Source organism: Callospermophilus lateralis, chromosome 15 (genome assembly GCF_048772815.1).
Source record: "Callospermophilus lateralis isolate mCalLat2 chromosome 15, mCalLat2.hap1, whole genome shotgun sequence".
Lineage (NCBI taxonomy): Eukaryota > Metazoa > Chordata > Mammalia > Rodentia > Sciuridae > Callospermophilus > Callospermophilus lateralis.
The window spans coordinates 57,397,961-57,409,678 of NC_135319.1; the positions used below are offsets into that span (position 1 = coordinate 57,397,961).

An 11,718-nucleotide genomic window follows, 5' to 3' on the forward strand; every position below is an offset into this window, starting at 1 on the left:
TTCAAGGCAGAAGAAGAGAATCATGAGCTAAGGAATGTAGGACCTCTAGAAGCTGGGAAGCGCTACAGTCCAGTAAGCTCTGCTGACAACCAGCAAGGAAAAGGGGATTTCAGCCCACAGGAACTGAATTCTGTTAACAACCCAAAGAAATGTGGAAATGGTTCTTTCCCTGGAACCTCCAAAAGTGATGCAGATGTTCTGCCAATACCTCTAATTTTAGCCCAGAGAAACTTGGGTTGTTCTGTAGAACTGTAAGTTAACACATTTTCGTTGCTTTAAGCCACCGAGTTTGTGATCATTTATTATAGCATCTACAGAAAACTAATATACTTTCTTAATCAAATTCCATGATTCTTGGGCTAGCAGGGTATGTTTAGGAAACTAATGAAGTCAAACTTTTCCTTTGAGGACTGCTTTGTGTTGAGTTACTTTAACAATGATGTTCCACAATTATTTTGTGCAAATTAGTTGGTCCTTGATAATATAAACAATCCAATATACAATTAAAAGTGTATTTTGAAGTTAGAAAATGAAAAATATACATATTCTTTAGGAATATTCTTTTGCATAGGTATAATAGGAAAAGAAATAACTTTGCTAAAAATACCCATATGTAAAATTCACTGGTGAGCTCTGCATATTTGTATAGATTTGTGTATTCTTTAGTTTTTTTATTAGTCATATTAATTTTCTTCTTTAGTCTAAACCATCAAGGTATACTCAGATCTTCTTCATGGGCATATACATTATAGTTAATATAATAACGTTGGAATTTAGTGTTGTGTTCTCCTAAGTTCTGGAAATTCAGTAGAGAAAAATATTTTTTTGAGAATTTCAACAACTATGTGCCTTTGCATTATTGCTGAAAATTAACAGTCGTGATGCGTGGCGCAAGTATTTTGTACATTCGTGAAAGATAACAAAGCATCTTTCATGTGGCTAGCCCTGTGCAGTCCTCAGTGATGAATCACCAATAACCTCTAAAAACAAATGGCCTCTTAAGTGAAATAAATGTAAACACTATAATGCCATGGGACAAGGGCTATTATGATCCATTTATCCAAGAATTCACTTACTAACAAAAATGAGGTTGCCTAACTTCCAAGGTCTGGTCAGAAAGGGCCAGCCTACTTCCATGTTTTTCTAATCCTCTTGGGAAGTCCGTGCTGTGCTGTGATTGTCTGCAGACAACCCAGGCAAGCTTCCTGGGAAGCAGAGTGTGCCAGAGAAGCAAGCAGAGGGGACCTGGAGGAGCAAACAGAAAACATCCAACAAAAAGCCATGCCATCCTATAAACTCCAACCAGTGTGGCAAATGCATATACAAAGAATATGAACAATACAGACATACAGCACAGAAATAGCTAGAAGTAAAAAAAAAAAAAAAAAAAAAAAGTTCCCTTTATTTTGTGAAAATAGTGCTTGAGTTGGATTCAATAAACTTTCAAAAGAAGAACATACTTGTATAATTATCACTCAAATCAAGAAACAGAACATTATCAGCATCTCAGAATCTCCCATATTGCCTCCTTTCAACTATTCTCTTCCTCTAAGGTTACCCAGCATCCTGGGTTCTGACACCATAGATTAATTTTGCCTCTTTTTTTCAACTTTATATGAAATGAATTATATAGTATGCGTGCTCAACATAGTTTGTAAGAGTTATCATCATTGTGTATGGTTGTACCCTGTTTTATTTTGTTGTTATATAACATATCTTATTGTGTGAATATACAACAATTTATCCATTCTATGATGATGACATTTGTAAAATTCCTAGTTTGTTCATATTTTAAATAGTACAGCTAAGAACATCTGGGTTTTCAACAACAAATGGGAATTGCCATTTGCCAAGCAGACACAGAGGTGGGGCTTTCCTGTGAAGGTCAACACATGAACAATGGGATCCGGGCATCAAAGGGCACAGAGCTCTGGGGCATCTCTGGGGACGCTGGTGTTGTTGGAGCCTGGTATGTGAGGTGGAAGTGACAGGACCTGGAGAACAGCATCTGGAGAAACAGGAAGGCCCCAGAATGTGACAGTCTTTACCAAAGTGTGGGGAATGGACTTCAGTGAAGCCTATAAACAGAGGACCTGGTGAGGATTATAGAAAAAGCACTGTGGCAGTTGGTACAGAGGGCGGATTTGAATAGGAGTCAGACAGGAAACAAGAGGGCTATTTAGTGGGTTTCTTTACTGCCCAACATAGATGATTAACTGTGCTGCAATGTTTAAACACTTGAATATTTTCCTTAGGAGAACTGCATTATTTTGCTCTCAACTTTTGCAAAACTCTTTGGTTCTAGGAAAGGTTGCATTTTCTTGGGTCTTTAATGAAGCAATCAGCAAGAAACATTACAGCCTCAGCATACAGACATGCAATTTTCAAGACAGTCGCATTTATTTATTTTTAATGAAAATATGGCTTTCCTGACATATACTTTTTGAAGATGGGTAATTGAGTCAGGACTGGGTTGGAGAGTCCTGTCCCATTGTGAAAGGCAGTCACTTCCCTTTTAAGAGGCAGAAGGATCTCGATGGTGATAACTGAAGCTGGGCAAAAAGGCTCTGTGTAAAGGAAATAGTTCCTGTAATGATTTTTTTGTGTAGTCAGCATGGAAAGAGTATTGCTGATGACTTCACTGCATTTATTCTTACTTTGTTGGAAAATAGCACTAATATGAGGATTCGTCTATCAGTAACAAAATATTAGGTTCATGCCTCACATGAGCATACACTGTTTTGAAAGAGGTACTGGTGAGAAGTAACTAAAGGACCCTAAAGGGCCCAAAACATGATACTGACTTGAAAGAGAGAAAGAGAAAGGGACAGAAACACAGACAAACACACGCACAGAGAGACACAGAGAGAGAGAGAGAGAGAGAGAGAGAGAGAGAAGCTAGATAAGTACATATAGAACACCATTCTAAATAAGGAAAGGGCAATCTACAGAAATAAAACCCATTAGAAACAAACCCATTATTTTGGATCATCTGTGACATCAAGCCATGTCATGACCATGTTGAGGATGGGGTCTATCAATAGCCAGAAACTCCCAATCCTTTCAGAATTATGCTGGAATCAAAGTTACTTATAAACCACAATACTTAGTTTTGTGACCTGATAGTATCTCAAACTATAGCAATTTAACAAGGCTCAACAAGGACCCAAAGATTGTCAGGCTAGCCACTCAGTCCATCCAGTAGAAGAATGATTAAGGCAATAAGATTTTTGGGGTTATTGTTGTTTTGTTTTTGAGTTTATCTATTTAGCTCTGTAGCAAAGGGATTGTATGAGAAAAATTAAACATGGGTCCTATCCCTCTCAGGCACTTCTAGTTATTAAATATTATACTGTATACAATTGGTTATGTTAAGTAATAGAAAAAATTAATTTGTATGAAGTAGTCAGGTAAATCATTTTTCAATAGCTGTGAAGTTGGAAGAACTGGTAGAATTTAGTTACCAGGATGCCTGGAGGGGCAGAACCTGGCTATTCATTCACTTACTGGGTTCTGAGACTTTAAGAGGGACGGTAAGGGCATCAAAGTGATTAGAAGAAATAGACAGTGCTTAGGCTCAGATAGAGATGTAAGTTTAGATGATGGACAAGATGAAGCAGAAGGGTTGGTAAGTCAGGCAGCAATGAGTCATTATGATTTATTGGGTAGGAACCAGGTATGGTGATAAGTATCTTATGTGTGTGTAACAAAATATCATAAACTTCTTGGCTTAAAAGCATACAAATTTATCATCTTAAAATTATGAATCTTAAAAATCTAAAATGGAACTAAAATCAAGAGGGTAGGCAAAACTTCCTTGTGTGAAATCTTAAAGTAGTTTTCATTTGCATTTCTCCAATTGCTAGATATGTTGAACATCTTTTCATATATTTGTTAATCGATTGTATTTCTTCTGTGAAGTGTCTGTTCAGTTCCTGAGCCCATTTATTGATTGGTTATTTGGCTTTTTTGGTGTTAAATTTTTTTAGTTCTTTATATATCCCAGAGATTATTGGTTTATCTAAGGTGCATGTGGTAAAGAGTTTCTCCCATTCTGTAGGTGCTCTCTTCACATTAAAGATAAATCTTCCTATCCTTACCCTAAGTGCTAACCCTTATTTCTTTGATATTGGCTCCGGCCTTCAAAATGTCTTAGCCTCCATTTTAAAGCATATAAATCCTCACCATAACACTATTCTTTAGCATCCAAACCAAGGCAGGCCATGTCTTCCAACACAATTCCTTCAACTTGCTGAAGCTCATACCATTCCAAAAAGCCGCTGCTGCCTCATTGTCATAGGTCATTTTTCTAACTGCATACTCTAGTCTACAGCCCAAACTCATGCTAAATTTCATAACCTCAGTATTTTTATTCTTCACCTTTGGGAATAGCCGCCTGCACTACTTTGTATAAACTTCATATAAGAGATGAAACCCTATTCCCATGCCTCCATTGACTTTCACATTCAGACTGATTGTACATATATATTTAACAGTTGTACACATAATGCTAAGAGCACTTTTCTTCATATTTTACAGAGGCGTGAAACATACAGACTTTCTATTAATATCCATACCCATAATATATCCAAATCTAACTCCTAAATAGATGCTTTACAATTTGTTTAGAATTTAAAGGCTTAACGGCAAAAATCAGGGGAGGAAAGAGTATGTAAGTTTATTTTACATAAGTGGCTGAAAAATAAATTTGAGAGATAGTAAATAAAATTTAATATGGTCTCATATGCCCTGAAGGAGGCGGTGCTCGATTCGGAGGGGTAATGGCTATGTCCAAATAATCGCCTATCTGGAACTACTGGGACTGCAAGGTCATGGAATCGTCAGTCCCCTTTCTGCCAGACATGGTGCTGCCAATCTCCTTAACTCCATAGCCAGGTCTTTTAAGATCCATAAAAACATTTGCAAAATTGAAGTGTGTTCCCTTCTTTCTAGCTTCTGGGTAGACTTCTTTTACTAAACTAGTTAGTTCTTTCAAAGTTGCATCCATCCAAGTATAGATCTGCAGCTGGCTGGAGGGTACGTTTCGGCAGGAGAATTCATCCATTCGATGGTGGTGGCCATTATTGGTGGTGAAGACTCGCAACAGCAGTGGGCATGTCTTCTTGTGGTCAATTGGCTTCTCTGGCTCTTTCTTAATTTCCTCCTGGGTTAAGCGCGATTCCACCGCCATCTTCCTTTAGAACGTGTGAATTACAGTACGCGACATTGTCCATGTCTTTTCAGTGTCTAAAACTGGAATGGTTATGCCCATGCTCATCGATTCAGGTAATGTTTCAGAGATCAGTTGTGTGTGTGTGCATGCATGTGCATGTGAAGGGCAAGTATGAGTGGGGGGGAGAAAAAGCAATTAAACTGTTAGGCCACGTTGAAAAAATTTTAAACTCTTGTTATTCTTTAATAAAGAGCCAAACTCAGCCAAAAAAAAAAAAAAAAAAAAAAAGGAAGTCAGATCCTAAGCCAACATGCTGAAGATTTGGGCCAACTTTTTCTTCTAGTAAGCACAGGGACTCTGTTCTAGTCTTTGATCCACTTTGAGTTGAGTTTCATGCAGGGTGAGAGATAGAGGCTTAATCTTATTTTGATACATGTGGTTTTCCACTTTTTTTCAGCACCATTTGTTAAATAAGCTATCTTTTCTCCAGTGAGTGTTTTTGACACCTTTGTCTAATATGAGATAACTGTATTTGTGTGGAGTTGACTCTGTGTCTTCTATTCTGTACCATTGGTCTATGTGTCTGTTTTGGTGTCAATACCATTTTTGTTAATAAGCCAATCCCAAAAACCCAAAGGCTGAATATTTTCTCTGATATGTGGATGCTAACTCACAGTGTGGGGGTGGGTACACTAGGGAAGAATAGAGTTACCTTAGATGAGGTAGAGGGGAGTGAAGAGAGAGGAGGGGAAGGGAGGGGATATGGGAATAAGAAGGATAGTAGAATGAAACAGACATTATTACCTTATGTACATATATGGCTGCAAGACTAATGTGATTCTACAACATGTACACTCAGAAAAATGAGAAATTATACTCCATCGAAGTATGATATATCAAAGTACATAAATGCATTCTACTGGCATGTATAACTAATTAAAACAAATAAATTTTTTTTAAAACACTTCCTTACAGAAAACTCTGGGAATCAATGTTTCCAGTCTCTACAGGTTATGTCCATTTCTGTCTTGCTGCCCTCTCCTCCAGTAATCACACCACCACAGCTTCTGCTGCCAGCCTCACTTCTCCTTCTTTGACTCTTCTGCTTCTCTCTTCCATCTTCTAAAGACCTTTGTGATTTCACTTGGCCCACCTAGATAATTCAGGACACTCCTACTATGTTAAGATTCTTAACATAACCACATCTACACAGTCCTGTCTGCCACCAAAGGAAATATATGCCTAGGTTCTGGGGATTAGACATGGACTCTTTTAGAGGACCACGGTTCTGCCTACCACATATGGCAAAGTGACTCAATCCTAGCTCTGAATGGGTAAATAACTGTTTGTTTTTAAAAGTGGATATGAATGCAAAGAGGCTAAGAAAGAAGTACAACAGGCTTCATTCCTTACAATAATTGGCTTGTGTGTTTCTGGCATAGATAATAATTCTAGAAAACATCAGCATAGAGGAGAGTACCATGTGCCTGGAATAAACAAACATACACACACACACACACACACACACACACACACAAAATTGCTCACCCTGGGAAGTTCAGATTGACCTACAACTTGGTAATTCTGCAAGCACAGACAACTTGGAAAGCACAAGATCCCCAATGAATGGAAAACGGAAATACACTAAGACACTGGGGAAAAGTACAGACAGATCTAAACTGAGTGACCACAGGAAGGAACTAGATCATGTTGGCAAATCCACTGAGTGCTTAATTTCACTTCTTCTTTTAACATCAGTTGCATTTACTTCTTTCATCAATTTGAAATGTAAGTTGTTATTTTGGTCATGTGATAGGAGAAAATGTCTCTTATCGATTCCACTGCAGTGGGAAGTCATGATATTTCTGAATGATTTCTTAGTAATGACCAAGAGATGAGTCAATCTTTCTTTTAACAAATACATACTATGAGCTAACTTCGTGCCAGGCCTTAAGGGTAGAAAAAGGAATAACAATCAGTACATACCTAATAATCTAGTAATCCTCATAATAGTTATGTGAGATAGGTATACCGTCCTTCTCTTCTAGGTAAAAGAATAAAGTCTCAGAAATGTGAAATAACTCATCCAAGTACATATAGCAAAGAAATGACAGAATAGGTATTCAAACATAGATCCACTTGAGGCCAAGGTTCCCCCTTTCTTCCCCACTACATAATACAGCTTTCTTCTGGCCTCAGATCCTTTTGTAATCAAATACTTCTATTCACTTAAACTGGGAGAGTTCATGAACTTGCAAATATTTACTAGTCTTTTTTTTTTCTTCAGCCATACACGGGGGGGGGGGGGGGCGGGGGGGGAGCCAGAATTCAGGAACCTACTGACATGCCTGACAGCTGTGGCTACAGCATGCGCAGCCCACCTTACACTGAGCACACAGGTACTGATCTAAACATCCTCAAGAGAGTTTTACAGTCAGAAAATACTGCATGGGCTTGGAGGGAGCACCTAGAACCATGGCCTGGAGGCCAGTGAAAACTTCTAGAAGAGGTCGGATTCGAACCAAGTATTAAGAAGTGGTTCAAATGTGAATGGGTAGATAGATGGTGTAAGAGCTACCAAGTCAAATGAAGAGCAAGACATAAAAAAAGAAGAAGCCCATGCCCTTTTTGGAGGCAGAAAAAAATTACTTTAGAAGCAAAGAATGATCTGCATATGTAAAATGCAACCTCAAGGGTCTTATAAATATTATTACTGATTTTTCCAGAAAACTAAGTTCTTCCTAATCTATGTTCCCATAACATTTTTTACATGCTTTATTGCATTATTCAATACTTTTGATTTTAATTATTTGTTTATGACACGTGGTTGACTATCAAATCCACAGCATGGGGCTCACAGTAGGAGAGCAAAAAATGATGATTAATTGAAGCTCCTTTTTTAGTGACAAATTCTAAGAATAAGGCTGAGGTCTTACTCATCCATTGAGTCAATGCCTATAGGTTCTCCATAAATTTTTACAAAAATTATTTATTTGATTTGACTCCAACTCATTCCTTAGGGATCCTCCATCTTTCCCTTTGTACTTTCCTCTACCTGCCCGCTTTTGAAGTCTTCCTTAATTTCTAGCCAGGCAAATGTAGCACACGACCATAAGCTAGCCAATCTTCCCCTCTGCACCAGTGGTTCCTTGGCACAAGGGTGCTATTTATAACCATTTCATATCAGATACTGAGAGCTAATTATAAAATTTTCAGGAATTTTGTGAAGCAGTTGTCAAGCCTAACCTTTATTTAAAAAACAAATCATATAAACAAAATTAAATAAATTATATTTAAAACCCATCACTTCATAATTACTTTACTATATTTTGCTATCATCTGCTTCCTTGTAACTAATCATGTCAATTGTAACTGTATGGTGGAAATTTTATATAACGATGAGCTACTGTGCATCTCTTCCCAACCCCACAATGAGGGATGTCATATGGATAGCTTGAAATAGGACATGGGCTGTTTACAATATGTTAATTGGCAAACATGAGAGAATAGTGTTTGATTTATCATTTTGTTAATTGTTGAGACCAGAAGTCGGTAAACTTTTTTATGTAAAGAATCAGATAGGGGGCTGGGGATTTGGCTCAAGCGGTAGCGCGCTCGCCTGGCATGCGTGCGGCCCAGGTTCAATCCTCAGCACCACATGCAAACAAAGATGTTGTGTCCGCCGAAAACTAAAAAAAAAAATAAATAAATATTAAAAAAAAAATTAAAAAAAAAAAAAAAGAATCAGATAGGAAGGGGGCTGAGGCTGTAGCTCAGTGGTAGAGTGCTTCTCTCTCATGTGGAAGGCACTGGGTTTGATCCTCAGCACCACATAAACATAAAAATAAAAAAATAAATAAAGGTACTGTGCCCATCTACAACTTAAAAAAATAATTAAAAAAGAATTGGATAGTAAGTTTTTTAGATTTTAAAAGCCATCCCTGTTGCTTACTCAACTGTATAGTGCAGTGTGGAAGTCATAGACAATGTGAAAACAGATTTGACAATCCTTGGTCTAGACTTAAGAAAGCAATAAAGAAACATTAGTTATGCAGATCGAACTTAAACACAAGCCATGATTGTTACATTCTGAATAGTATCAAAAACTGAGCAAATAGTTTTCCATTATTTTAAAACTGTTATCCAATTCAGTGACAAAGTCACTCACATAATTGATGTCAGTTAATTTCCAACATATGTCTTCATTATTTCACTTTTATCTCATTCACTAATGTGTATAAAATATCAATAAGCAGTCATATCAGAAGTGGTAATCAGAGATTCACCATGGTTATAAAAATTCAGCCAAATTTAATGAAAATAAGTCTTAGAGAATCAATTGATTATATGGATTTTACAAAAAAAAGGAATATATTTAAATATCATATGTAAGTATATTTATATTATGTTAATGTATTACACATATTCTTATTTGTAAACTATGTACTACATATCCTTTATATCAGTAAAATTTATAATAAATGCATGTAATGCATATATGTGGATAGACTTCTTTCCCATATTGTTGGTTGGACTACATGTTAATCTCCAATTGTCTACATGCTTTCTTTTGTCCCTATAGTGTGTATATTCTGAAAGTGAGGATCATTTCTCATTTATCTCTTTGGTCCCAGAGCCTATCACAAATTTGAGTCCTTATTAGCTCAATAAATATGTGTTTTTGAAGGTAATTATATCAATCATCATAACGGCAGTAAATTATATATGTTGAAATGTCACCATTGACAGAGACAGTACAAAGGATTTTATGTGCTCACAACAACTTATGAAGTCAGAGATATTTTCTCCATTTTTTATTTGAGGAAACTGGGGACTTGAGAGTATAAATAGCCTGCTCAAAGCAATACACTTAGTAACATTGAAGCTAAGATTTGAAATTAGATAGTGTCACTTCACAGCCTTAGCCCTTAAGGATGACATCACTTTCCATTTGTACTATCATTTACTTAATATATTTTATTTAAATTGATTTTTTCTTTGAATTTCTTGACTTAAATATATTTAGCCTTATTTGTGAAATCACAGGTTTGATAATTTGCCTCTATTTTCCCGAATATGCACTAAAACATGCACTTAAGTATAAAATAAGAACGCTTCATCTTTCATGCACACTTTTTGTACTATTGGCCTACCCTAGACTGCTCTGCAAGAGTATCTGTGAATGTCCTATCAGAATGTTCTGTGCTATCCATGATGCTCTCTCCATTCCATAGACTCTTGGTCTTACAAGTAATGATTTAGCTAAGATGTGTCTTAAAGGGCAGTACCCCTGGTTTGTCAGCATGGAGGACAAACATGACTTGGGGCATCAAAATTATGAACAAGGAATAAGTTGTGTAGCCAGGCTACTCTCTCAAATCTGGGTTATCAGGGCTTTGTAAGTTGTGACTTTGTATCCAAGACAAAAATAAAATAAATGTTATTATGGATTTTGTTGTCCTTGGTCCTTTGTTACTTAATCTTTGTAATTGGAAGGTAGAATTTAGTTATATCTGATTCTCTTGGTCAAATGACACCAAATCAAACCCAAATCTCAAATCACTATCTAAAGGACAAGTTTTCTGAGATCAAATCTGTACCTAATACAGATGCTCCATGGAGAGTTAAATTAAATTCTTAGGAGATTCAAGTTGTTTAAGAAATGTCTAAAGCCCTTAAACCAAGGTCCTGTCGAGACAAGTTTTATTACTATTTGGTTGCCATACTTGATCCAGTCATCTTTTACTTCATGGAAGCACAACTGCCTTGATTAACGCCCACTCCCCCATGGACGCTCCTGGGGTGGGTGAAAACTAAAGGCAACATCCTGGAATGGGGTGGCCTTAAAGGGGAGAGGCAGTGTTCACTCACTCTCCCTTCGATAAGTCATTATCCTGCTAGGAAATTTCTAGATTGTTTAAAGTACCTCAGATTAAAAGATTAGAAAATAGTTTGGAATGCAAATGTGGTTTTGATGAAGAAAACACAGTGGTTGAAGAAAATTTTTCATTAAACAGACATGATAAGGATAAAGAAAATCACACTGACTTGCTCAGCTTCAGTACTCAAGCAAGTCTCCAGAGTGTGATCAGCTCAGAGTTTCTACCATAGCTCAATCAGTTCCCTGGGAAGACTCAAAAGATGTCCCAGGGAAACTCAGGCCTCAGTCCCCAGCTCCATCTCACTGGAACTAGACTCTGGTCTAGTATTGCTGCTGTTTTCCCAACTATTGTTCTACCTGTGACAACTTGTCAGTAAGAATCATGTCCCATTTACCTTTGTAACCCAGTTCCAAAAACAGTGCTCCATGAAAACATGGCTATCTGGGTACAGGAAAGTAAACCAGGAAGCTTCTGAGAAGGTTTGGAGTCCTGTTACCAGTTTAATGCCTTGTTGTATTTTAAACATCTTCATTCAACTATATTGTGAAATAAGATTAAGAAACCAGAAATGAATAAAATTATTTGTCTCATGAAAAAGCTAAAACACAAGGATGTCATATTTTACCACTCATAAAGATGGCAGATAGAAGATTCAAGAATATA

At 36.9% G+C, this 11,718-nt stretch overlaps 1 pseudogene; it reads right to left on the reverse strand.

Moving 5' to 3' along the window:
* Positions 1–4,729: 4,729 nt before the first annotated feature.
* Positions 4,730–5,191, reverse strand: LOC143381416 (histone deacetylase complex subunit SAP18 pseudogene; annotated as a pseudogene).
* Positions 5,192–11,718: the final 6,527 nt, after the last annotated feature.